Below are 26,160 nucleotides of genomic sequence, written 5' to 3' on the forward strand. Positions count from 1 at the left end.
GTTATTATTACATCTCCAAAGCTCAAAATGCTCTGTTCCACCTTGTGATCATCATGAAGCGGTAGTTTTCAAGTCAACAGCTCCTTTTACCTTTTGTTCAGTACAGATTGGCAATTCCGGGGCTGAAATCATGTCGAGCACTTCCTGTATTACCATATCACATGCTGGAACAGAGTGTTTTCTGTTTGAGAGACGCACTCAGTTCGTGGGTTAAACATGCGTGAATGAAACAAAACACAACTCCAGGTCTGTTTTGACGTGAAAACAACAGAACATAGATCAAAAAATAACGTCATATAGGTCCTGTGGGTCGGTGGATTTGACAAGTAAACCGAGATCGGGATTTGAACCATCAACCTTACGATCATAGGACAAACGCTTGACCAACGCTACTGTCTCCTAGCCAGGCTGGTGCTACCTATTACCTCCGCTCAATTTAATTTCTCTCCAGTGACTAGGTCAGGAATTGGAATACACTAGACGGTTTGCAAGAACCCCCGAAGTTATGAGAGAAGAGCTGTGAAGCCATGACGTCAAACTCAAGCGCCTGTCTGGGTCCCTTTTTTGAGACACAGCACAACAGTAAACAAAGCGGCCGACATGGATGTAGACGAAGCCATACATTCTGTGTTGGCAACAATTCCCGAGATCGAGGAATTAAAACCGAGAATGTTTCGTGAATTTTATCAAGGGGAAAGACGTTATTGCCCTTCTTCCTACGGGATTTGGCATATTACATACGTCATGACCAAAAAGCAGCAATTGGTTAAAAAAAAAAACAGTACCCATCTACCACCGAGTGAACGGATCCTAATGCTGCAAGGTCAGACGGTTTCCACGAACTGAAACTGGCTCATGAATCAGGCTAACTGTCTCGTAAATAAAACGTAAATAAAAACGTGTGCCCAAAATTACCATATTACATTTTCTTTATATTGAGGGGTTGTTGGTTTAACTCTTAGTTTAACTCTTAAACTCTTGACTTTGAACTTCAAATGAGCTGTTTGAAATTCATTTGTATGTATAGTGAGTGTGCTGGTGTTATGTTCTATTGTGTGATTGTTGTTGTACTTTTCCTTGTCCTGTAGATGATTTCACATCAACCTGCCGAAGGACTGAAGATGGAAACTAGAAAAGCACTCAGAGAGCGCAGACCTCCGCCAAGGACTACAGTCCCCCTCATATTAATTGTGTTTTCCATAAATATTTGTCTCGTATCTTTCAATTTGGAATATGAAAGAGGATCCGATTGTCCATCCCTGAGTCAAATTTCATGGGGTTTGGTCAATAATTAACCGAGATATTGAGAAACTAAATTTTTGGCCCCATTTACCACAATGTTAACTAAAATTTCAAAGTGATCCAGAATCCAGGATTTCTTCCGGATCACCCCCAAAATGAAATCAGTTCTTCCTTTTCACATTTCCAACAAATCCTGAAAATTTCATCAAAATCGGTCCATAACTTTTTGAGTTATGTTGCTAACAGACAAACAAACAACAAACAAACAAACAAACAGACAAACGCCGGCAAAAACATAACCTCCTTGGCGGAGGTAATAAGCCACGCTGGCTATAATCTTTACATATTTACATTTTTTATGTGCTTTAATATGTGCTGTCCCTTTACAAATAAATAAGAAATAAGAATTTTTGACTGGTAGAGTACATTGTGAAGGAAGTCTATTTGTAAGTCAAAATGCAAGTCTATTTTATTTTCACTGGGGGTTAGTTGATTCTGAAACCCAATTTTCTCTGCCATTACCCATGAAAATAAAAAATAATAAAGAAAATCGAATCTTGCTTTCCCCCTGACTCCGGCTCCTCACACTGTCAGCTGCTTGAGAGGCTCTGGAGGAGGACTGAATGCCCCAGAAACAACCCTAATTTTGACGGTTTTGTACTTTTGAGTCATCGCAGTTTATGAATGAAGACCACAGAAAAGACCGTTTCACAGGAATCTGCTCAGAATGGGAGATGCACCAAACAAGAGCCTCTGATGTAATTCGCAGCTCGGAAAAAGCGCACGCAATTTTCATAATCAAGTTAAAACGCTGAAATTGAACGGGTCAAGTTAGGACGTGGAGAGGGCAGGAGCCGGACCACCTGAGGCACATCTGTTTGAAAAGCAACACTCGTTTCACTTATTGTAGCACCCGTGGGACTTATTTCATGTTTTATAACTTTAAACGTGCGCAATATAACTTTTCTTCGATGGGGGCGTGGAGGGGAAGCTGGTTGTCATGGAGATGCTGGTGCTTCGACTGGAATGTTTCACAGTATGGCATTAAACTTACCAATCATGCGTGTACTCTAGTGTAAATAAAACTTGAAAAACATGAATTCTAAAGGAGTCGCCTCTGCACAGATCTGGCTTGTAAATTGGTTTAGTGGCGTCACCTGCTTGTCTCCATGAACATAAGTTTAATGCCATACTATGAAGCTTTCCAGGCAATTTTTTTATACATAGCAAAAACTGGAGGGTTGCAATTTCAGGGAGTTTCAGTTTCAGTTGTTTTTAACATAAAAAGTGTTATTTTTACTATTTGGAAAGTTAAATGGGGGTTCGAGTTGGGGTTATTTACCAGAATTGATGTTAATTCAGCTTCTCTTAGTTTTAATTTGGCACCTCCCACCCACCACTTGAAACTCCAGTGAGAAAAAGACCAGTTTGAACCAGTAGTGTAGATAATTTAATCTTAAATTAACTAAAATAAAGAGTAAAAATGTGTGTTGTTTAGCTAAATCAGGATAACCCTATAAAGTGTTATCTGTTTACTCACAAAATGTTAATATAACTCTTCATTTCGGGGTTAAACAGGAACTTTGGTCCAGTGTTAATTAATTAACATTTCCAAAGATATTAAATTAACTCTAGAACAGATTGGACTCATATAAACCCTGAGAAAATGTTAAAATTGATTCTGTGAGAGACACTCCACTTTTTGCTGTGCAGATATTCATTAGGGTTGTCGCAATAACCGCAAAAATGAAACATTTTTATTCATTTTTGCGGTTATTGCGATGTTGGGCCACCGTGATCACCGCACGTGACCCGACCCAGAGTCCTGCACGGGTTCATTTTTAGAGACCCACACTCGCCCAGAGCCATTAACATTCCATCCATTTCCGCCCATGCCCGTGGTAACCTAAGACTAACCCACGACTAAGGTGCGCGAACATAGACCGTTGGGTGAGAGCAGGCGAAAGGACCGGCGTAGAGCTCCACGCTGCATGGAGGTAAACGCAGCCGTCACCCGATTGCGCTCCACGTGCTCGTGCTAGGGGCTCTCTCTCTTAAGTCCACGAGTACCCGACCTGGTGCAGGACTCTGACCCGACCTGGTGCAGGACGCTGAGCCGACGTGGTGCAGGACTCTGACCCGACATGGTGCAGGACTCTGACCCCGACCTGGTGCAGGACGCTGGTGCAGGACCTGACGGGTGCAGGACGCTGTGACCCGACGTGGTGCAGGACGCTGAGGACCCGACCTGGTGCAGGACGCTGAGCCGACCGTGGTGCAGGACTCTGAGCCGACCTGTGGTGCAGGACGCTGACCCGACCTGGTGCAGGACGCTGACCCGACCTGGTGCAGGACGCTGAGTGGTGCAGGACGCTGAGCCGACGTGGTGAGCAGGACGCTGGTGCAGGACGCCCGACGGTGCAGTGCAGGACTCTGACCCGACCTGGTGCAGGACGCTGACCCGACCTGGTGCAGGACGCTGACCCGAGCTGCCACAGTGAGAGCTGGATAAATGCAGCTCCAAAGCCAAATGTTACTTCTCCCGCACTACACACGCTATATCCACATGACAACCAGGGTACATGTGCATCTGCAACAAGCGCATCCTCGGCGAGTTTTCAGTGCCGCTAGAAATATCGTAACTCCAGGAAAAGTGGGGTGTGGAGGAGGGGGTGCGATATCCCTGTAAACCGCGCTGTTGAGCCGCAGGAGAAATTCCCTAACTGCGACAGCCCTAGTATTTATGTATGAAAGTTGTGAAAAGAGCTTCTAAACTCCGAGACCAGAGCGGAGTTTTGCCCTCATGTTAATGCTCACAACAACTAACATGCTGACGTGCACTTCCTGATTTTCCTGATAAAATGCTTTCTAATTAAATACAGACAGCTCAAAAAAGTAATCAACCAAAGACCCCCCTGTTGAAGACCTCTGTTCTATTATTTTATATTCTACTTTATACTATGTTTTTATTCACTTTGATTATAGAAAACAAACTTAAATGACCGTATGTATATATATATTTTTAAAAAGAAAACATTTTTGAGTAGGTATATAATTAAATTTGGCTGAACGGGCTCTGTGGGCTTGTTTTTTTGACGGACAGAACAAACTGACGCAGCGGTTGGGGAGAGGACGACATGACAGCTACATTTCTTTATTCTCTGTCATTCTGATTAATGACTTCTCCTCTGCTTACTCGCGCTTCCAGAAAAAAAAGAAAAAAAAAAACGCTACCCTTTCAGAAGTTTCCCTATTCACTTTTACATCACAACATCCTGTACAGTAACTTGGGAGATTAATACGAGGTCTCACTCCGGCGGATGACCGGCTGACAGGCTGTCGGTCAAAGCGTGAAGTTGCCATGGCGATAGTTCAAGCTACTTATTTTTCCTGACAGGGGCTGACGGTCCGTATCACCAGGGTTAAAATAGAAAAGGCAGCAAAAATAACACTGGGTAAAGGGTGTAGGCTTGTCAAAAAAAAACTTCAGTCGTGTTCATTTAAGTACATTTTAGTAATCCTGCATGTTAAGGAGGAACTGTACCTGATTTTTACCGTCTTAATTTTTACCGTGAAAACTAAAAACAAGGTTATTTCAGTGGTGGAATGTAACAAAGTACAAAAGTACAATTACAACAGTACACTAATTAGGTATCTGTACTTCACTGCACTGTAATGGGAGTGATACTGTGATACTTTTACTTGAGTAATTTATGGCTCCTGTTTCTCTTAATTAAGGAACTAAATTGAGTACTTCATCCACCACTGCTTAATTTGAAACAATTTGCAACAGTTCATTATTAATTAATCATTTCTTTTATGTGGCGCCTTTCAAGATACCCAAACTGCTCTACAGTCCATTATTCGTTCACTCAACACTCAGTGGTGGTAAACTACTACTGTAGCCACAGCTGCCCTGGGGCAGACTGACAGAAGCAAGGCTGCCAATCGTCGCCATCTGCCCCTCCGACCACCACCAACACTCAAACACACAGCATTCTAGGCAGTGTGGGTGAAGTGTCTTGCCTAAGGACACAACAACAGTTTTTGCACTGGCGCCCACTGTGGCACCTGGTTTTCCCAGTGTCTCCCATCCAAGTACTAACCAGGCCCAGCCTTGTTTAGCTTCTGAGATCTGACAAGATCAGGCTTTGACAAACCGGTACGGCCACATTATCAATCAATCAATCAAACTTTATTTGTATAGCACTTTTCATACATTTGAAATGTAGCACAAAGTCACATTATGACTTGACTTAAAGCTCACAAGAGTCAATTTTGTGTACTGTATTTTTCGGACTATAAGGTGCAGTTAAAATCCTTTAATTCACAAAAAATTGACAGTGCGCCTTATGTATTTATTCTGGTTGTGTTTACTGACCTCGAACTGGTACGGCCACAAGTCAGTTAAGTTAGAATCATTTGTTATATATTATAAGTTCCGCACTAGTACATAGAGTAAGTACCCAGGTATAGAGTGAATGAATAATGCTGAATAATGTTCTGTAAAGCGTCTTTGTGACAAAAATGTCTGTGAAAAGGGCTATATAAATAAAGACTTACTTACTTATAAAGACTTACATGATAAATATTGACCACGAAAAAGTATAGTTCCATATGTTGAATGAATGAATGATAGGTCGATATATAATTATCATGACAGAAAAGTGACATAATTGTTACAGAATTTTTTGGGTCATGAGACCTTAAGTCATTTAAATTACTTGTGTGATGTTATTGTGTGACGCTTAGCAATAAAAGAGCTGTGGGGAGGACGAGGGCTTCAGTGTTTTCGGAAGAGGCAGGCAGCTCTCGCACTCCTTGCGCAAGTAAAACGAACCACTGTGTCGTCTCTGGTTTGTTCTTTACTGATTGAGTCTTTGGGTAAATTCCCTGACAATAATGCACCTTTAAACAAAAGAACTTGAACATGCAGAGATCCAAAAATACTCATTATAGTCTATACTTTATGTTGTTATTCAATTAAATAAACATTAACATTTCTATGCGTCTAAAGAAATAATACTGTATTTAATTATCAATAAATGTTTTATTCTTTGCCCAGACTTTCGGTTTTCTGAGCCGTCTCACGTGCCTGTAAATCATCGGGGTGAAACTAGTAGGAAAAGGCAGGTTAAGTGCAAGGGGAGCGCGGAGAATTCTTATTTTTTGGGCCATTATTGAAAGCATCAGCAGTGGTTCCCTGGGGGTGCGGTTGTGCGAATGGTTGTCTCTCACACACACACAGACACACACAGGCGCACACACACACACACAGATGGACACACACAGACACACACATATAAAGTTTTCAGGGTCAGGTAGGTGAATGTGCAGAGAGGAGTCGTATGAGAGCCACTTTAATGAAATGCTTGAGAAGAGCCAATGGAGCAGCAGAGGCCCCAGCTCGCACCATGAGAGACGGAGACGGAGAAGGAGATGGAGAGAGAGAGGACACAGACGAAGAGATGGAGAGAGGGAGGCACACAGACAGAGAGATGGAGGATGAATTTGAAAGGTAAACCTGCCCGTGTGCGAGACTGAGGAGAATGGGCAAAAAGGCAGAGCTCAAAAGGAGAAAGGAGACATCTCAAGCTTCAGTCCTGTGCTTTTACATTCCTCTGCAAAGCTCTTATATATACTGCCATCTTTACACAAATGAAAATATGTTCTCATTTAATTCAGTACTTGCCTTCAATAAATTGCCTGGGGTTCACAGGAAACAAAAAAAAAATTCTGTCAACTGGACAAAATTGTTGACTAATTCTAGCTACTGCAGCTCATGACTGTAATGGCATTTGAGAGGAACTTGCACAAACCAGCTCACCCTTTTGTAGTTCCATCTGAATCTGTTTTTAAAGTCAGATTATGTTAAAACAAAGCAAATTAAAGTCGCCTTTAACTGAACCAATTCTGTCTGTACTTCTGTCAACTGGACAGAAAGTTTTTGCCAGGCTGGCGCCACCTAGTGCCTCCGCTCATTTTCATTTCTCTCCAGTGATTAGGTCAGGAATCAGAATACACTAGACCAGGGGTGTCAAACTCATTTTGGTCCGGGGGCCGTATCCAACCAACTTTGATCCCAAAGGGGCCGGATCAGAAAACTCATGTCATATAAACCCCAAAAATAACAATAAGTTCAAATATTTGTGCAGAGAAACACAAATCTATTACATAAATCTTTTTTAATTGATTAACTCTTTCTTTTACAAAATATTATAATATTATGAACAACCTGAAACTTTAAGAAAATCCTGCACTCGGCTCCACTTTTCTCATGTTGGACATTTTTCTGATGAGGGTGTCACGGTCAACAGTCAAAACGATCGTCCTTTAAGAGCGTTTGGAAAGAGACAAGTCTTCATTTGTGCTGCTCTGGTGGGAGGGGCCACGCACAGAGACGCTGCTGTGATAAACACCACAGAAAATTTACAATATTTTAATAAAAAATATAATTAAAATATTTTAGTAGAAAATCAGCTGAGGGCCAGATTAAAGGTCTTGGAGGGCCGGATCTGGCCCCCGGGCCGCATGTTTGACACCTGTGCACTAGACAGTCTGGAAGAACCCTGGGAGTGCGAGTCCGGGCACCAGCCAATCAGCAAAGAGTCATACATTCTGTGTTGGCAACAATTCATAAGGTCGAGGATTTAAAGCCGGAGCAAAGAGAATGTTTGGTGAATTTTATAAAGGGAAAAGACATTATTTCTCTTCTTTTTACGGGATTTGGCACATTACATACGTCGCGATCAAATAGTAGCAACTGGTTAAATAAAAAAAGTACTCGTACTACTACCATCGAGCGAACGAATCCTAATGCTGCGAGGTCAGACGGTTTCCACAAAGTGAAACTGGCTGATGAATCAGGCCAAGAAAGTTTTTCAAGAGAGAATGTGTTGCATCAAAGTAGCTTCTTCATTTCTGAAAAAGCTGCTTGCGAGAGTTTTGTAAGTCAGTACCTTCTATCTGTTTACCTGCCGTGAAAAGCAACACACCCGAGTAGTTTACTGTATCTGTACCTGATTATCTCAATCAATCACTCAAACTTTATTTATACAGCTCTTTTCATACAAAAAATTTAACAACTAACTAACTGACCCAACAACGAGCTTTATAGTGATTAAAAACAATCCCACATTTCCTTCGACCCACCAACCAACCCAGTCCCACACAACCAAACAACCTAGACACACACACACACACACACACACTAACATGCTAAAATACATAAAACTGCACATAGTAAAATGTGAGGCTGAAGACAGGCAAATCCGCTGAGAAAGCACCATCACCGTATCTGAATTAGTTGAGTGCTTTGAACTACCCTAAGGTATGAACCCTCACCTGCATTATATTTTGCATACTCACCGGGGATTCTAACCTTTCTGAGAGTGAAAATCTTCAAGGTCCTACATTATATTACACAGGTCTTGTGAGCTTTAAGCCATGTTATAATGTTGTTACCTCTTCAAAAACATGTCGGGAGTTGTGTTGTTTTCATTCACATGTTTGAGTAACCCTTGGTCCAATGAGGTTCATTTGGTATTCCGATAATTTATGTTATTAGGTTCTTTTTTAGACCAAGAGTTTGTTTTCATACCTGACAGATTTGGTCTTCCTCAAAGTGGTCACATGATGTTGCTGTGATGTGTCCGGTCAGCTGATTTACACAGGTTTTGGCGCCGTTTTCCTAACAGCGCCATCTGCAGTCCGACTCCCTCAGGACAGTATCCCAGGTGTGTGTGAGTAAAAAAGCCCCCTCATCCCGGTTTATTGTTTCGTCACAGCAACATCACGTGACCACTCTGAGGAAGACGGTAGTGAGCAGCCGAAACTGTCATGTATGAAAACAAACTCTTGGTCTGAAAAAAGAACCTAGTAACACAAGTAACCCTTTTATTAGTCTCCAAATCATCAAAGCTCAAAATGCTCTGTTCCGCCTTATGATGTCATGCAGTTTTCAAGTTAAAAACCACCAATTTTTCCTTTCGCTCAGTAGAGATTGGCCATGCAGGAATAAAATTACAACTAACTAATTAAACCACAGTGGAGCACTTCCTGTAATAGCACATGATAGGGATGGGCATTCGATTAAATTTTCTTAATCGATCGTTGGGAGAATTAACGATTGATTATCAATTAATCATTAAGGTTTTATATTAAAATTATCATCATTATTATTACTATCTGCACTATTAATCTACATACATTTATTCAACTTTACGACATATAAACCGTAACCACTCTAGAGCCACATCAGCCCGTTTGACATTATAATGTGTTTAATTCAGATTTAAGCAAGTCTCACAGAAACAAAACTTAAAACCACATGGCTAATTTGCATAAACTAAGCGAAGAAAAAACAGCTCTTGTGTCGCTGATGTGGTTCAACTTCTGTCTGACTAAAGGACACGACTCAGTGGAATACAGGTTAGTGTGACCATATTTGCGTTTCTCAAAACCAGGACACCGTACGGGAGGTGGGAGGTGGGGACTCGTCATCGACATTGCGCGACTCTCACCTGGCAAAACTTTTTCACGTTTTCGGTGTCTTGATGAGCTTGTTCCCACTGGACACCGAAACATCTGTGCTGCTTTGTACACTGTGCACATGGCCTCACACTTGTCCCGACCGGAACGGAAACCGTGGAATTTCTTGTACAAGTCATCGTTAAATACGCATTTGCGTTGCAGACTGACCGACTGTTTGTGTCTCGCTCCTACATGTACGGACCCCTGTTTGTCCCCAGACACGGACGTTTGGTCACCCTACGCTACACACACCAACCTACATTCGGTTTGTCCATTAAAAATCAACGTAATCGATGAAATTCTCAATGATCAATTATAGATTAATCGACTAATCATGCCCATCCCTAGCACATGACATCACAAGGTGGAACAGAGTGTTTTCTGCTTGAGAGAAGAACTAAATAGAACTAAATATGCAGGATTTGTGTATTAAACGTGTGTGAATGAAACAAAACACAACTCCAGGTATGTTTGTGATGAGAAAACAGCATTATAACATAGAATCAGAAAATTACGTAATATGGGCCCTTTAACCACTGCACCGTCGCTAAAAATATTAAAGTTACAACATTCTTTATTACAAAACCAGAGCTTAGACTCCTTGTATCGACTTTGGTGCAGACACAGAATATTTTCCATCAATAATGTAAAAACATGTATTTTTGTGTGTGCTTATTTTGCAATACCTTCCACAGTTTTTCCACTATTGCCTTGAAATAAATTGCACTAAATAAAAAGTAGTGAGACCTTTGGGGACCACTTTATGCACGGAAAGCACCGCATCAAATCAGGAGGACTTTTTTGGCTAGCGCTTTTTTGCTAGCGTGTTTTATGGCGCTAATAAAACAGAGCGGAGTGGGCTAGCTTCCACTCTGTGCGCATTGTTGCACTGTTGCTCGGCCTCTATATATCAGAGCTGTTTATTCATTTATTGAGTCTTTCGCCCATGCTCTGCCCAGAACTGCCCTGTAAAGTCTGCCGTTCTACAAAGCGCCGGTTTACGTCTCGTGATTTACAAGAAACACTAATGAAACGTATGATTTCGATGTGATAAACACGTAAACAACATGGGAGATTTGACGCCCTCGTTGAATGTCAGTACCTGCGTGTTTAATGGTGTTTGGACCGACATTTTTAACAAGGAAAGCTCCAATAAAACATAAAATATTCACATCAGAAATTCGGGATGCTGGTTCACGATCTCTAGAAAAGCAAAAGACAATCATAACGTAAATCTACAAAAATCCCAAACAATCTGATGTGATGAAATTGATATTTTGCAGCTTTCCTTGGGATTGTGATGTTAGCGGGAGGCACTGCTCTGTCAGAAGCTCAGTTAAACTAATCTGAGCTTTGTTTTACGGCGTATATAGTCCTTTGGTTGACTCTGACTGGCCTGTTTTATAATTTTACCTCATGCATGGACTAAAGTTGCCTGTTTCATCAGCCGGTTTCACTTCGTAGAAACTGTCTGACCTCACAGAATTAGGATTTGTTTGCTCGACAGTAGGCGGGTACTTTTTTCATCTAACCAATCGCTGCTGTTTGGTCGTGACGTATGTAATTCACCGAATCCCGTAGGAAGAAGGGCAATAATGTCTTTCCCCTTGAATTCACCAATCATTCTCTTTGTCCATCCATCCATCCATTTTCTTCTGCTTATCCGGGGCCGGGTCACGGGGGCAGAAGTCTAAGCAGGGACTCCCAGACTTCCTGGGGTGAAGGAAGTCTGGGAGACATTCTCTTTGTTCCGGCTTTAAATTCTCAATCTTGGGAATCGCTGCCAACACAGAATATATGGCTCTTCACTGATTGACTGGTGCCCGGACTCGAACTTCCAGCATTCTTGCAAACCGTCTAGTGCACAGGTGTCAAACATAAGGCCCGGGGGCCAGATCCGGCCCTCCAAGACCTTTAATGTGGCCCTCGGCAGATTTTCTACTAAAATATTTTAATTATATTTTCTATAAAAATATTGGTAATTTTCTGCGGCACTGAGCAGAGCAGTGTCTCCAGCGTCTCTGTACGTGGCCCCTCCCACCAGAGCAGCACAAATGAAGACTTGTCTCTTTCCAAACGCTCTTAAAGGACGATCGTTTTGACTGTTGACCGTGACACCCTCATCAGAAAAATGTCCAACATGAGAAAAGTGGAGCCGAGTGCAGGATTTTACAAGAAAAATTTACTTATTCCTATTTACAGACAAGTTATTGTTAAAATATTGTGTTGAAATTGTATTTTTCTTAAAGTTTCAGGTTGTTCAATATTTTGTAAAAGAAAGAGTTCATCAATTAAAAAAGATTTCTGTAATAGATTTGTGTTTCTCTGCACAAATATTTGATATATTTGTTATTTTTGGGTATATATGCCATGAGTTTTCTGATCCGGCCCCTTTGGGATCAAAGTAGGTTGGATACGGCCCCCGGACCAAAATGAGTTTGACACCCCTGGTCTAGTGTATTCCAATTCCTGACCTAGTCGCTGGAGAGAAATGAAATTGAGCGGAGACACTAGGTTGCGCCAGCCTGAGTAAACTAAAGCTGCATTGTTTTTATTTTATAGATGTTTTTTATGACTTTTTTTTTGTAAGGTAACCTCACTTTTTCATTGCTTAGTCATAACAGACACTCTTACCAGTCTTACCAGTTCATTAAAACAATGCTATTTACTGCTTTTTATAAAGAAATACACTTAAATATATATTCTACAGAATTGAGTTAAGCATGTTGGCCTTCCACAATATTTTCTGTTTCTCATGTGGCACCATGAAAAAAAAAAACATTGCCCACCCCTGATCTAAGTAGAAAGAACTGACTTAGCTGGAAATGCAAAAGGTTTGCTGTTAAACAAGTTACAAGCTTTATAGCATCAGAAAAAGTTGTTGAAAACCAAAAAACTAACAGGATTGTCTCATAGGATCCTGAAAATGTTTGATTTAAATAGATTTTGTACTTATTCTTGAGTTTTCAGACGATCTTAAATTGTTGGCTGTTTGCTACAAAAACTGCTGAACATTCCACCATAGACGTACATGTAGAACAGTCCCAGTGCGTAGAATCAATCAGTAAAGCGAAATCCCAAGACGCTACCTTGCGATTCTGAGATCTCTTGAAAGTTACAATTACAACTCAATACGAATTACAATTACAACGCCGTCAGAGAAAGTGACGGACCAAAATTATCCCGTGACAATTAAGGACTGATTGCGCCATTACCTCATCAGCTGATTGTTCTCTGGTGTCCGTCATGGGCCAGGTCACGCGTCATTGTGAAGACGGGGGGTAATATGGAGTGTTTTGTTGCAAATCTGTGGTCAAGTCAATAAAACTACTTGTAGAATGTGAATAAATGTGGTTTAAGATGTCATCCACGTGTGTTTCAGTAATTTAGAGATCTCTCAGACTCTCTTTATGGTTAAGATTCTGTTCAATACGCCGCCAACATGCTCCCACACGGCAATTCTCCATAAATCTACAAAAACGCGGTGGAAAATTGCACACGACAGCTTGACAAACCCTGTGCGGTGTGTAGTGTGTTCATTAGCGGGATGCACGCTGATTGAGCTGTGTGAGCGCTCTGAAGGGGGAGTTAATTAGCACAGAGAGCAAAGGATGTTGAGAAAAACGAAACGTGACACTTACGAAATGTCTTAATACGTCGTTTTCAGCTACTATAGCATTTTCAAAACAATAAAAGGTATGTTGGACTCAAGCAAAACTCGTCTTAAATTTGCTGAAACTATAAAAAAGCACTTAAGGTATTAGACAAAAAGCCCTTTAATTATCGCTATTGCAGTATACTTTTTAAGTTTTTAATAATCTTGCTCCGTCTCCTCTAAAGGAGTTTGTGAAAAGAAACTCAAATCGGACAACAAGAGCAGCTCTAAAGGTGACTGCTCTTGTCTGCCGTTTAGGAAAAGTGCTTTTGGACATCTCGCTTTCGCTTATCGAGCAGGACAAACATGGAACACGGTGCAGCTCATGTACGAGAACTTTCATCACTGGCGGCATTTTGTAATGTTTTAAAACAGTGGTTGTTCAAAGGTCAAATATGCAAGGGCGTAAGTTTGCACAGAGACGGTGGAGTAGAGGTGAGATTGGGCCTAAAAAATCCAGCCGACCCGACCCGGGCCGCGGGTATTAAAACCCGACCCGGCCCGAGCCCGACCAATTAACTTGATTTGCAGGCCCGAGCCCGAAGCAAACCCGAAATGTCATATTTTATTTGTGACTCGGAGGAAGCAGTGCTCAGCGTCGAGGTGCCAGTCTTTTTGCTCTCGTATGAAAGCAAAGCGCCACATTGACGACATTCAGCGAAGCCAACGCAAGTTTCTGTAGCATTTTCAACAATCAATTTGAAGCTTTTCCACACCTCACTCTTACCGGTGCGTGTTTGTCTTTTCAGTTCTCCTGCCTTTAGTTTAACTTCTTGCTCCTCCATATTGGGGATACCAGGTCAAAATAGATGCAGACTTTGCGGAGGGGAAGATTATTAAATTAAGAGGGGGCGTTCACGATCCTGTTTAGTAGTTAAATAGCAATTACATTACATTACTTCTCTGTTTTATCCATATTATTTATTTTATAACAAGTATTCCTTAGTTTAGTATCCACACATCGTTTTAGCATACATTTTATAAACATATATTTATTTGAAGCCCGAGCCCGACCCGACCCGAAGTAATGATTGACATTTTAGGTCGGGCTTGGGCTCGGTCTTAAGATCTTACCTCTACAGTGGAGACATGTCACAACCAATATTTGGGGAAGACAAAATAGTCCCTACCAGAATTTGCCATTTTATTTGAATAAACAAAAAAATATAAATGTATTCTGATATTTTTTCAAACTCAGGAGTATTAATTTAACACGTTTTAGTTCACATTTTGTTTATTAGACGTTCTGAGATGTATTCAGTGATATGACGACAGGGTTACACCTGCCGCTGCTTCATTGGCTGTAACAGAGTGATGTCATTAGTGGAGCCTAAACTGGGGAAGCGGCAGGACAGGGCCGCACCTGAAGATGTCGGCTTGAGCAGACGCGAGTGAAGACGCTGCACCAAACTTTGAAAAACTTTTCAAAAGGAACTCACTTGGCTTCATCTTCAATTAAACTTGACTTATAATGAGTCGCGGCGGGAAAAAGAGCGACTATCACCACAAGTGCACCTCCCGAACGGAGCCCTACTCGTGCTCTGTGAGACCCCGACTCTACTGACAATATTCCATGGAAAAATGTTTGGACATGACCTCACAAATATCTCATCACCAACAAGCAAAGGGAAATCTGCTACAAACTTCTACATCTCTGTTTTCCGCTAAAGAATCATCTTAGAAGGACAATGGACACAAACTGAACATTTTGTGAACTGAAAAATGAAACCACCTCTCACTTTTTTTGGACCTGCCCAGACTCTGTGTGTTTTTGGAAAGAATTCATAAAACATATACACAACTTCTTATCCCATTTTACTCTTTCTTATAAAGATGTGCTGCTTGTTTTTTGCAGTGTGCATCGTACGTTAATCTGTTAATCGAGTAACGTATGAGTTGGTTTCTTGGGGGGTTTGACTCTTTAACTCTTGACTTTGAACTTCAAATGAACAGTTTGAAATGAATTGTGTGTATAGTGAGTGTGCCGGTGTTATGTACTTTTGCCTGATTGTTGCTGTACTTTTCGCTCGCCTGTAGATGATTTGACGTCAACCTGCCGAGGGATGGAAGATGGAAATTAACCACGTTGGCTATAATCTTTACATATTTACATTTTCACATGTTCATTAATAAGTGCTGTCCCTTCACAAATAAATAAATAAGAAATGTTCTAAATATTATGTATGTTAGCAGCAAGAAAAATGATCTGATGAAGGCTTTTTTTTTTTTTTTTTTTTTTTTTTTTTTTGCAGAAACGTTATTTAAAAATAAAGAAAGCTTTTTGACATTGGCCATCTGAATGTGCAATGCATTTTTTCACTTTTATTTTACTGTTCCTTGCATTTACACCTCTACAAGAACCTTTGTGTGCGTTTCCTGTTTCATATGAAGTGTGTTAGCAGTTACCCATGGAAAAGGTAAAAGATCAGATTTTTTTTTAAATGAAAGTTAATATTGAAAAAAAACTGAATATATTTTGCATGTTTTGAGCTTAAATCACTTGATATCTCATTTGTGCAACTTCAACTATTCTATCCAAGAAATGACACCACGAGTCGAAGCCTCTCGTCTGATCTTGTGCCTCATGAAACTGTAATGTGTTTGGGAGCAGGAGCCGGGAGCCGTCACGCACAGAGAGAGTGAATTCAAGGCAGATATTCTTCCATGCATTGCTTTTCTATAGAATATTCCAAGTGAAGCAACAGCATCTTCATGGAGACTGAAATGTTACACGTTGCGTCTTTAACGTAGCAAAGTGAGATCCTGGTTCAGAATTTGGTCCATGTACAGCTGTCTTAAAGAGGCAGTATTAAGCGAAAAGGCATGTCTGAAAAGGTCTCATCCATGCATGTTTGAATAATTTAGCGATCTCTCCCTATTCAAACCCTCCTTATGGTTATGGTGTTACATTTAGAAAAATCATGACAATAAAAAACTTACTTGAATACAGGTTGTTATTTAATTGTTCAGTTGTTTTGCTGTTTGTGCAAACTTAAATTACTATTAATATTACAGTGTTTTCACACATTTTTCTCTCAAACACAAAACACTCTGTTCCACCTTTGTGATGTCATGTACAGGAAGTGCTCCACGTCGGGTCGGGTACCAGCAAATAGTTGCTGAAACAGGTGGGTTTTAACGTTCTGGAATTTTTGCGAGTACACACGGGGGTCTGGTGAATCAAATGAACAGCGAACGGGAGAAAAATACTTGACGCGTGTCCAAGACATTCGTTGCCCTGGAAACAAATGCCATTTCCCGGTTGTAGTTCTGGCAATCGGTTCGGCAGTTGCGGCATGTATATATTTATGCTAATGACAGTGGTTTAGTCCTGGTTTAGACCTGGTTTAGTCCTGGTTCAGTACCTGGTTTAGTCCTGGTTCAATCCTGGTTTAGTCCTGGTTCAGTACTGGTTCAATGCTGGTTTAGTCCTGGTTCAATCCTGGTTTAGACCTGGTTCAGTCCTGGTTCAATGCTGGTTTAGTCCTGGTTCAATCCTGGTTTAGTCCTGGTTTAGTCCTAGTTCAGTCCTGGTTCAGTCCTGGTTCAGTCCTGGTGTAGTCCTGGTTTAGTCCTAGTTCAGTCCTGGTTTAGTCCTGGTTCAGTCCTGGTTCAGTCCTGGTTTAGTCCTGGTTCAGTCCTGGTTCAGTCCTGGTGTAGTCCTGGTTTAGTCCTAGTTCAGTCCTGGTTTAGTCCTGGTTCAGTCCTGGTTCAGTCCTGGTTTAGTCCTGGTTCAATCCTGGTTTAGTCCTGGTTCAGTCCTGGTTCAGTCCTGGTTTAGTCCTAGTTCAGTCCTGGTTTAGTCCTGGTTCAGTCCTGGTTCAGTCCTGGTTTAGTCCTAGTTCAGTCCTGGTTTAGTCCTGGTTTAGTCCTGGTTCAGTCCTGCTCCAGTCCTGGCAATTGGCTCTGCAGTTTGTGACGTGTATATATTCATACACAACGTAGGATCAATCCTGGTTTAGACCTGGTTTAGATCTGGTTTAGTCCTGGTTTACACTTGGTTTAGACCCTGTTAAATCCTGGTTAAGTCCTGGTTAAGTCCTGGTTTAGACCTGGTTTAGACCCGGTTTAGACCTGATTCAGTCCTGGCTATCGACTCTGCGGTTGGGGTGTGTATATATTTATAATCCACTAATGACACAACGTAAATTCAATCCTGGTTTAGACCTGGTTTAGTCCTAGTTTAGTCCTGGATTATTGGGCTGTTGGACTATTTATCTCAGGCACGAGCAGGTAACAGGTGAAATATTAATGGGTCCGAGCGGGTGTGAGTCTCCAAAAATGGACCTGCGCAGGACTCTGCTCCACTGTGTTTTTAAACTCCACACACCTTCACTAGAATCAACTGGATGATTTCAGACCTGGAATCGTCAATCTCTTCTGAACAAAAGGTAAAAGTGTAGCTGTAAACGTCTAAACTATCGCTTTATGGTACTTCAAATTGGAACCGAGCATTTTGGGCTTTGGAGATGCGGACAGACTGATAATTAAAGCGTACTGAAAAGTGTGTGTATGAAGTAAAACGCATCTGGGGGTATGTTTTTGATGAGGCAACAACATTAAAACACGGCTGAAGCTCACAAGAGGCCGTTTTGTGTGATATACGCCCTTTAACGATTACATCCCAGAAATGACACCACAAGTCACACCGGCTCATATCGTCCTGTGGAGTCTGCAGCCTTATGAAACTGTAATATGTTTGGGAAGAGGGAGCTGGCTGTCACGGAGCCAAGAGACTGACACTGAGACAAAGAGGAGAAGAAGAGGGAGAAGAAGAGGGGGTCGAGATGGGTCCAGGCACAGTTTGAAAACAGGAAGAACATTCTCTGCGGAAAAGCGGCTCCAAATGGATCTAAATGACACTCGCCCCACCAGTCATCACCGCATCATCACCACACACCCGCTGGGCTCGGGGTGAGGCTATTCAGACCGGCTGAAACTGGCTTGGCCCCAGCTGTCAGGCTCATCTCATTCATTTCACATTCACAGTCACAAAATGAGCGGAGAGCGCAGCGGTTGGATTGCTCAGACTTGAAATCTGTCCAGGATTTTGAGACAGCCATGGGATCGAGACATTAGGGTATTACGTTGTGTTGAAGTGGTTACGTTACGGTATTTTCTGATCTGTGTTATAACGTTGTTTAGTCATCACAAAACAGACCTGGAGTTGTGTTTTGTTTCATTCACATGTTGAACACACAAATCTTGAATATTTACGCTGAGTTTTTCTCTCAAATGGAACACACTCCATGCACCTTCACAGGATTCAACATTTGGATAATTTCAGCCCTGGAACTTGTTAGGCTGGTGCTACCTAGTTCAATTTCATTTCTCTCCAGCGACTAGGTCAGGAATCAGAATACACTAGAACAGGGGTGGGCAAACTTTCTGGCTCGCGGGCCACATAGGGTCCTAAAGTTTGACTGAAGGGCCGGACAGAAGACAGGACATAACGTGTTAAGAGCTCAGATTCATTACATTCTTATTCACATTTATCTAGGACTTCAGACGCTACACGTTTCATCACTGATGTGAAAGATTCAGAACATAAAAGTGTTGAGACGTGTTCCACTGAACAACACGAGTGAATGTACATCGTGAGTTCACCGTTTTTGAATCTGACTGGTAACAGCTCAAAAACAAAGCTCACACCAAACAACCACAGATATACACCTGTGAGTGTGATAAAACCTGACTCCAAAATGTTGAAGACATTAATAATTACAACTCAGAGTCCGTATGTTTCCTTGATTGATTTTTACCAACTCAAAATGGAAGCAGTGCATCTTATATCTTAAGCACCAACTACTTCACTCATGGTCCGAATAACTCCTGTAAGAACACTTTCCCAACATAATACGCCGCAACTCAATGTATATATAGTGCGCCATCTACTGGGAAATGCTGGAAATGCATGACAAATAAAACATCAACAAGGTTTATTATTGTAATTTATTCCAGTTCGGCGGGCCGGATTAAAAGGTTTAAAGGGCCGCATTCGACCCCCGGGCCATAGTTTGCCCACCCCTGCACTAGAAGGTTTGCAAGAATGCTGGAAGTTGTAGACCACACACCGGCCAATCAGCGAAGAGCTGTGAAACCATGACGTCAAACTCAAGCGTCTGTCTGGGTCTCTTTTGTGGAACAGCACAACAGTAAACAAAGCGGTCGAGATGGACGTAGATTCCTTGTTGGCAAAGATTTCCGAGATCGAGGATTTAAAGTCAGAATTTAAAGAGAATGTCTGGTGAATTTTATCAAAGGGAAAGATGTTATTGCTCTTCTTCCTACAAGATTTGATTTTACACACATTACAACCAAATAGCAGCGACTGGTTAAATAAAAAAAGTACCCGCCTACCGAGCGAACGAATCTTAATTCTGTGAGGTCAGACAGTTTCCACAAAGTAAAACCGGCTGAAGAATCAGGCCAGGTAGAATCCATGGCAAAGGAGAAATTCAATTTGTCAACAAGACAAATGGTTATTTAGGTTGAAAATGTTCATCCAAGCTGCTTCTTCAGTTCTCAGAGCATTAAGACGAAATTACCGCTCCGCCATCGGCTTCTCCGACCACCACCGACGCTCAGTCACATATCACAGTTACAATGTTCGTGAAGAGTCTTGCCTAAGGACACAACAACAGTTTTTACCACTGCTGCCCCACTGTGCCGCCTGAGATTCCCAGCAGACTCCCATCCAAACACTAACCAGACCAGGTTTTGACCACAATGTACAATAGAGTTAAATATTGGGCTATTTTCAGGAGTTGTGTTTTGTTTCATTCACACATGTTTAGCTCACAAACCCTGCAAATTTAGGCTGTGTTCTTCTCTCAAACAGAAACCATATGTTCCACGTTCATCAGAATCATTTGGATGATTTCAGACGTTGCCAGTCTCTAGTGAACAAAAGGTAAAAGGTAGAGGTCAACTTCAAAACTACTACCTCATGTCAACAGAGCAACTTGAGCTTTAAAGATGTAGATGTAGATTGAGTGTCGGGACGGGCCCGGAGGTGCAACTACGTACACTGTCAGGTGATCAGACCGGGACTGAGACCAGGATCAAGACCCGGACTGAGACCCGGGACCAGGACCAGGACCGAGAACAGGACAGAGACCGGGACCAATAACAGGACAGAAACTGGGACCGAGAACGGGACAGAAACTGGGACCAAGAACGGGACAGAGACTGGGACCGAGAACGGGACAGAGACCGGGACCAAGAATGGGACAGAGACCGGGACCAAGACCAGTACAGAGACCGGGACCAAGAATGGGACAGAGACCGGGACCAGGACCAGGACCGAGAACAGGACAGAGACCGGGACCAAGAATGGGACAGAGACCGCGACCAGGACCAAGACTGGGACCAAGACCAGTACAGAGACCGGGACCAAGACGACCAGTACAGAGACCGAGACCAAGAACAGGGACCATGGGACAGAATGGGACAGAGACCGGGACCAAGACCAGTACAGAGACCGGGACCAAGAATGGGACAGAGACCGGGACCAAGAACGGGACAGAGACCGGGACCAAGAACAGGGACAGAGACCGGGACCAAGAATGGGACAGAGACCGGGACCAAGAACCGGGACCAAGAGACAGAGACGGGACAGAGGGACAGAGACCGGGACCGAGAATGGGACCGAGACAAGGACTAGACCGGGACTGAGACCAGGACTGAAACCGTTTTAATCCTGGTTCAGTCCTGGTTTAGCCATTATCCATTTTTTCCATTATTCATTTAAACACAAAATTGAAAACTGAAAAAAAAACGAATCGTTACCCATTTTTTTAATTTTGGTTTTGGAGACAAATAATGAAGAAAATAGTTGTTGTTGTTTTTTGTTTTGTTTTCTTATTTTTGGTTTTATTTTGAAAAAAGGATGAATGAATGATACATGGATTCTTAAAGCTTAATTTTTTGACTAGTTGACGAAGTGTAAAAAGTAATTCGCCATAACACAAGATCACAGACTTTGTTTTTTTCCTGTGTTGACACTCACAGACGAAAAAAAATCTTCGTTTGAGTGAAAGGCCGTGTCAGACTTCAGAATCAGAAAATGTTATTGATCTCGAGGAGGATATGACCATCACTGGGGAATCTCTGTGAGGGAATTGCTTTAGATAAATGGACAAATTAAAGAGGTCTGACAGGAGGGGGAGGAGCTTGTGGGGGTTTGATTGATGGGAGCATAGCCCTAGAAACGAGATGTCTACGGTCACTATGGCAGCTAACAAGCCCGGCGCATGCATTCAAACAGGACGGATGGAGAGATGAGAGAGAGGAAGAGAGGGGAGAAAAGGAATGGACCATAACTAAATGATATTGACCCTGGTTTCTATGGCATTGGCACGTCAGTATTCTGCAGAGGGGAAACGGGAGGAGAGGGGCCAAGACTGCACTTTATGATCTGAAAAATGCGCAGTGCAAAAGGGGGACTCAAGTAATGACTTATGTTCTATATAGGTTTTGTATGAATGAGGTCTGGAAGATGAGATCAGTGTTGTTTCTCGTAAAGGAATATATGCAGAAAGTTTAAAACCATGCCGTGGAACCGTGCAATAACGTCTGTGCGGTGGCGAGCAGGTGGCTGAACCCTCAACGGAAAACGTGAAATAGTGAAGAGTAAGGGTTTAAAATGCAAAATCCACTTTTTTAGAGGTTTTAACACACATATTTGTACTACACAGACTGGCTTCTAACACTTAGGCTACGTTCAGACTGCAGGGCTTAACGCTCAATTCGGATTTTTTTGTGAAATCTGATTTTTTTGCGAGGTCGTTCACATTTCCAATTAAATGCGACTTGTATGTGATCTCCAGTGTGAACTTTAAACGCCGCAAACGCCGCACGCCAGAGGTGAGGACTTGGATTTGAGTCAGACTTGAGTCACTATTATTAGGATTTGAAAACTTGCCTTGATAAAAAAACGACTCTTCTGACCGTAATGATTCACACTCTTGTCACAATCTTGTCAAGACATTTAAAAAGGAGAAATTAGCTAAATTAATTTCTACAACTTTTATATGCTCTAGAAGTACTCATAAAGATACTATGATTTATTTTTTAAGTTCAATTTATCTTAAAAGTCATATAAATTGCTATATTTAATTCTAGGCTATATTTGGTACTTTGGTTTAAAGACTTTAAATGACGACTTGGACTTGACTTGGACTTATGGGCCAGTGACTCGAGACTCGACTTGAACTTGCCTGTATTTAATTTCAGGCTTGACTCGGACTTGAGGTCAAAGACTTGAGACTTACTTGGGACTTGCAAAACAAAGACTTGGTCCCACCTCTGCTCAGTGTTTACGGAAGTCGCCTAAACATGGACGCGAGCATCGAGCACCCGGCCATTTTAAAGTTGCTGTTGTACCAGAGCCAGTTTGTTTTAAAGGACATTGAGAAGGAGAAGGACAAGGTTTTTGGCCGTGACGTTTTGTGGGGCAGTGGCAGCAACGTCCGTAGAAAGGAACGTGTGAGTGCAGAGACACAGCCAAGAGTGGTGGGATCGATATGTGCTTCGCTGCTTCACTGACACGGAGTTTAAACACAATTTTCATGTGACGATAAGAACGTTTGTGCACGTTTGTGAGCGCCTACCTGTATCACTCTCACGGGAGCAAACACGTCTTTGTCTACGTTGACGAAGTGTAGGTGGGATGAATGCGACCTGGTCTTTCAGACTGAAGTTGCATGTTAAAAAAGCGGATATGTATCGGTTTTAGGAGCAAATATCCAAGTGACCTGGGTTGCGTTTGAAAAAATCGAATCTTTGTCCTTCACACTGCCATTAAAAGATCAAATAGAGGTCACATAGAGGCGAAAAAATATGATATGAGTCACTTGAGGCTGCAGTCTTAACGTAGACTTAGTAATGCAGTGACACTTTAATAATAAAATAAAACAAATTGTGCAATGTTTTGGATGTTTTTTTATATTGTGTTGGTTTTATTGGAAAGCACTTTGGTTACCTTGAGTGTTGTAAAGGGCTCTATAAATAAAGTTTGACTGACTGACTGACTCAACATCATACTGTATGTGGAAGCTTGGGTTGCACCACCAACCTGTGGGTCTCAGGATCCGACTGCTCTACCCAATGACATTTATGTCAACAGCTGGAATCGAACTGCCAACCTTCAGATGAGAGGAAAACGATCTTTCAACTACTGACGGCGGTCCATAGGAAGGTACCGACCGTACGCCATGGCGATTATGGTGATGTACTATAAAGTGTCAGGCGCACTTTCATCTTTTATCGAATAATTTTAGATCAACATTGCCGGTGTCCAACTACAAACACGGGTGTCACAGATTATAAGTATATATAGCTGACAAACGCACAATATGTCTTCTTTAACATTTCCATTGATTTCTTATGCTTAAAATGTATCCCTCTTTAGACACGAGACATTTCAGTTTGGCAGACGAGGACTGGTTGACCTTTACTGCTCATTCAGGAAGTGTAGCATTTTAAAAAGACAGATCAGCAGCGCGGTTATGGTCAACATGGAGATGACACAAGTGCACTTTGTGTTTGAAAGCCTTTACCTTTGAGTTTATTGAATGCAGGAAAAAAAAATCTAACTATACCTTATGAAGTGGCAGTGGCTCAAATGGCTGTGTCCTTGGGCAAGACACTTCGCCTTGTTTACGTAAGAAGTGCAAGACATTATTAAAAGGAAATGTATAGCCTCTGCTCATACAGTTCAAGTTATTATCATCACAATTGAACCTGTGTTGCCAGTTTGTCTCATGCTCAGTGTGTGGACAGTTCTGCAGCAGAGGCACTGACGAATGAGATTATCATGTCAGACTGGGTCCTTTTGGGCTTAAATCAACAGGATTTCAGCGTGGAACCTGGCAACCCAAATGAGAGACTCATGTGAGGCTCATTTTGCTTTCTGATTGGATAACCAAAACACAGAATTATAACCTAAACAATTCCTCCAATGTTTTTTGTAATTAAGAGTAAAGCCACGTTACAATTTTTTTAAAAGTTCACACACTTTTTCACTGACAAAATTTCAAAACTTTATCATGACTTTTTCATGACCTAAAGTGAATTCTCCATGCCTTCACGGCACCTACAAGTGTAGAATTGATCATACTTTTAGAACTAAATATGAAATGTTAACTCTTTCCACTCACCTTATGGTTTGGTTTTATAGTTTTTTAACATTCTAAATACTGTCAGTGCATTGATTGTCGTCCTTTAAACAAAAGGCACATACGCTGGGAAATAATCATAACAGCCTAATGATAATTTAACAGAACGATGTAGTTGCGTGAAAGAGATACTAAAATCCCATGACTTTTCCAAAACTTCATTGAATTTAAGAAATTCCATGACTTTTCCAGGCCTGGAAAATTACATTTTCAATTCCCATGACTTTTCCAGGATTTCCATGACCGTGGGAACCCTGAATGTGACTAAGTGTGTATGTATGTATGTATGTATGTGTATGTATGTGTCTATGTGTATGTATGTATGTATGTATCTATGTGTATGTATGTATGTATGTATCTATGTGTATGTATGTATGTATGTATCTATGTATCTATGTGTATGTATGTATGTATGTATGTATGTGTATGTATGTATGTATGTATGTATGTATGTATGTATGTATGTATGTATGTATGTATGTGTATGTATCTATGTGTATGTATGTATGTATCTATGTGTATGTATCTATATGTATGTGTATGTATGTATGTATGTATCTATATGTGTATGTATGTATGTATGTATGTGTGTATGTATCTATGTGTATGTATGTATGTATGTATGTATATGTATGTATGTATGTATGTATGTATGTATCTATGTGTATGTGTATGTATGTATGTATCTATGTGTATGTATATGTATGTCTATGTGTATGTATGTATGTATGTATGTATGTGTGTATGTATGTATGTATGTATGTATCTATGTGTATGTATGTATGTATGTATGTGTATGTATGTATGTATGTATCTATGTGTATGTATGTATGTATGTATGTATGTATGTATGTGTATGTATCTATGTATGTATGTATGTATGTATATCTATGTGTATGTATGTATGTATGTATGTATGTATGTATGTATGTATGTATGTATGTATGTATGTATCTATGTATGTATGTATGTATGTATCTATGTGTATGTATGTATGTGTATGTATCTATATGTATGTATGTATGTATGTATGTATGTATGTATGTATGTATGTATGTATGTATGTATGTATGTATGTATGTATCTATGTGTATGTATGTGTATCTATGTGTATGTATATGTATGTATGTATGTATGTGTATGTGTATGTATGTATGTGTATGTATGTATGTATGTATGTATGTATGTATGTATGTATGTATCTATGTATGTATGTATGTATGTATGTATGTATCTATGTGTATGTGTATGTATGTATGTATCTGTGTATGTATGTATGTATCTATGTGTGTGTATGTATGTATGTATGTATGTATGTATGTATTTATGTATGTATCTATGTGTATGTATGCATGTATGTGTCTGTCTGTGTGTATGTATGTCTGTCTGTGTGTATGTATGTATGTATGTATGTATGTATGTATGTATGTGTATGTATCTGTGTATGTATGTCTGTCTGTGTGTATGTATGTATGTCGTGTGTATGTATGTATGTATGTATGTATGTATGTATGTATGTACGTATATGTATGTATCTGTATGTTTATGTGT

General features: G+C 41.1%; 1 protein-coding gene and 1 pseudogene across 1 annotated transcript in view; both read right to left on the reverse strand.

Annotated features, from left to right (window-relative positions):
- grid2 (glutamate receptor, ionotropic, delta 2) overlaps nt 1-26,160 on the reverse strand; it is a 1,594,008-nt gene that overhangs the window by 1,370,444 nt on the left and 197,404 nt on the right. The window lies entirely within an intron of this gene.
- LOC129411406 (5S ribosomal RNA) lies at nt 5,302-5,418 on the reverse strand (annotated as a pseudogene).

Source organism: Boleophthalmus pectinirostris, unplaced genomic scaffold (genome assembly GCF_026225935.1).
Source record: "Boleophthalmus pectinirostris isolate CB_2022bp ecotype Guang Dong unplaced genomic scaffold, ASM2622593v1 HiC_scaffold_4, whole genome shotgun sequence".
Lineage (NCBI taxonomy): Eukaryota > Metazoa > Chordata > Actinopteri > Gobiiformes > Gobiidae > Boleophthalmus > Boleophthalmus pectinirostris.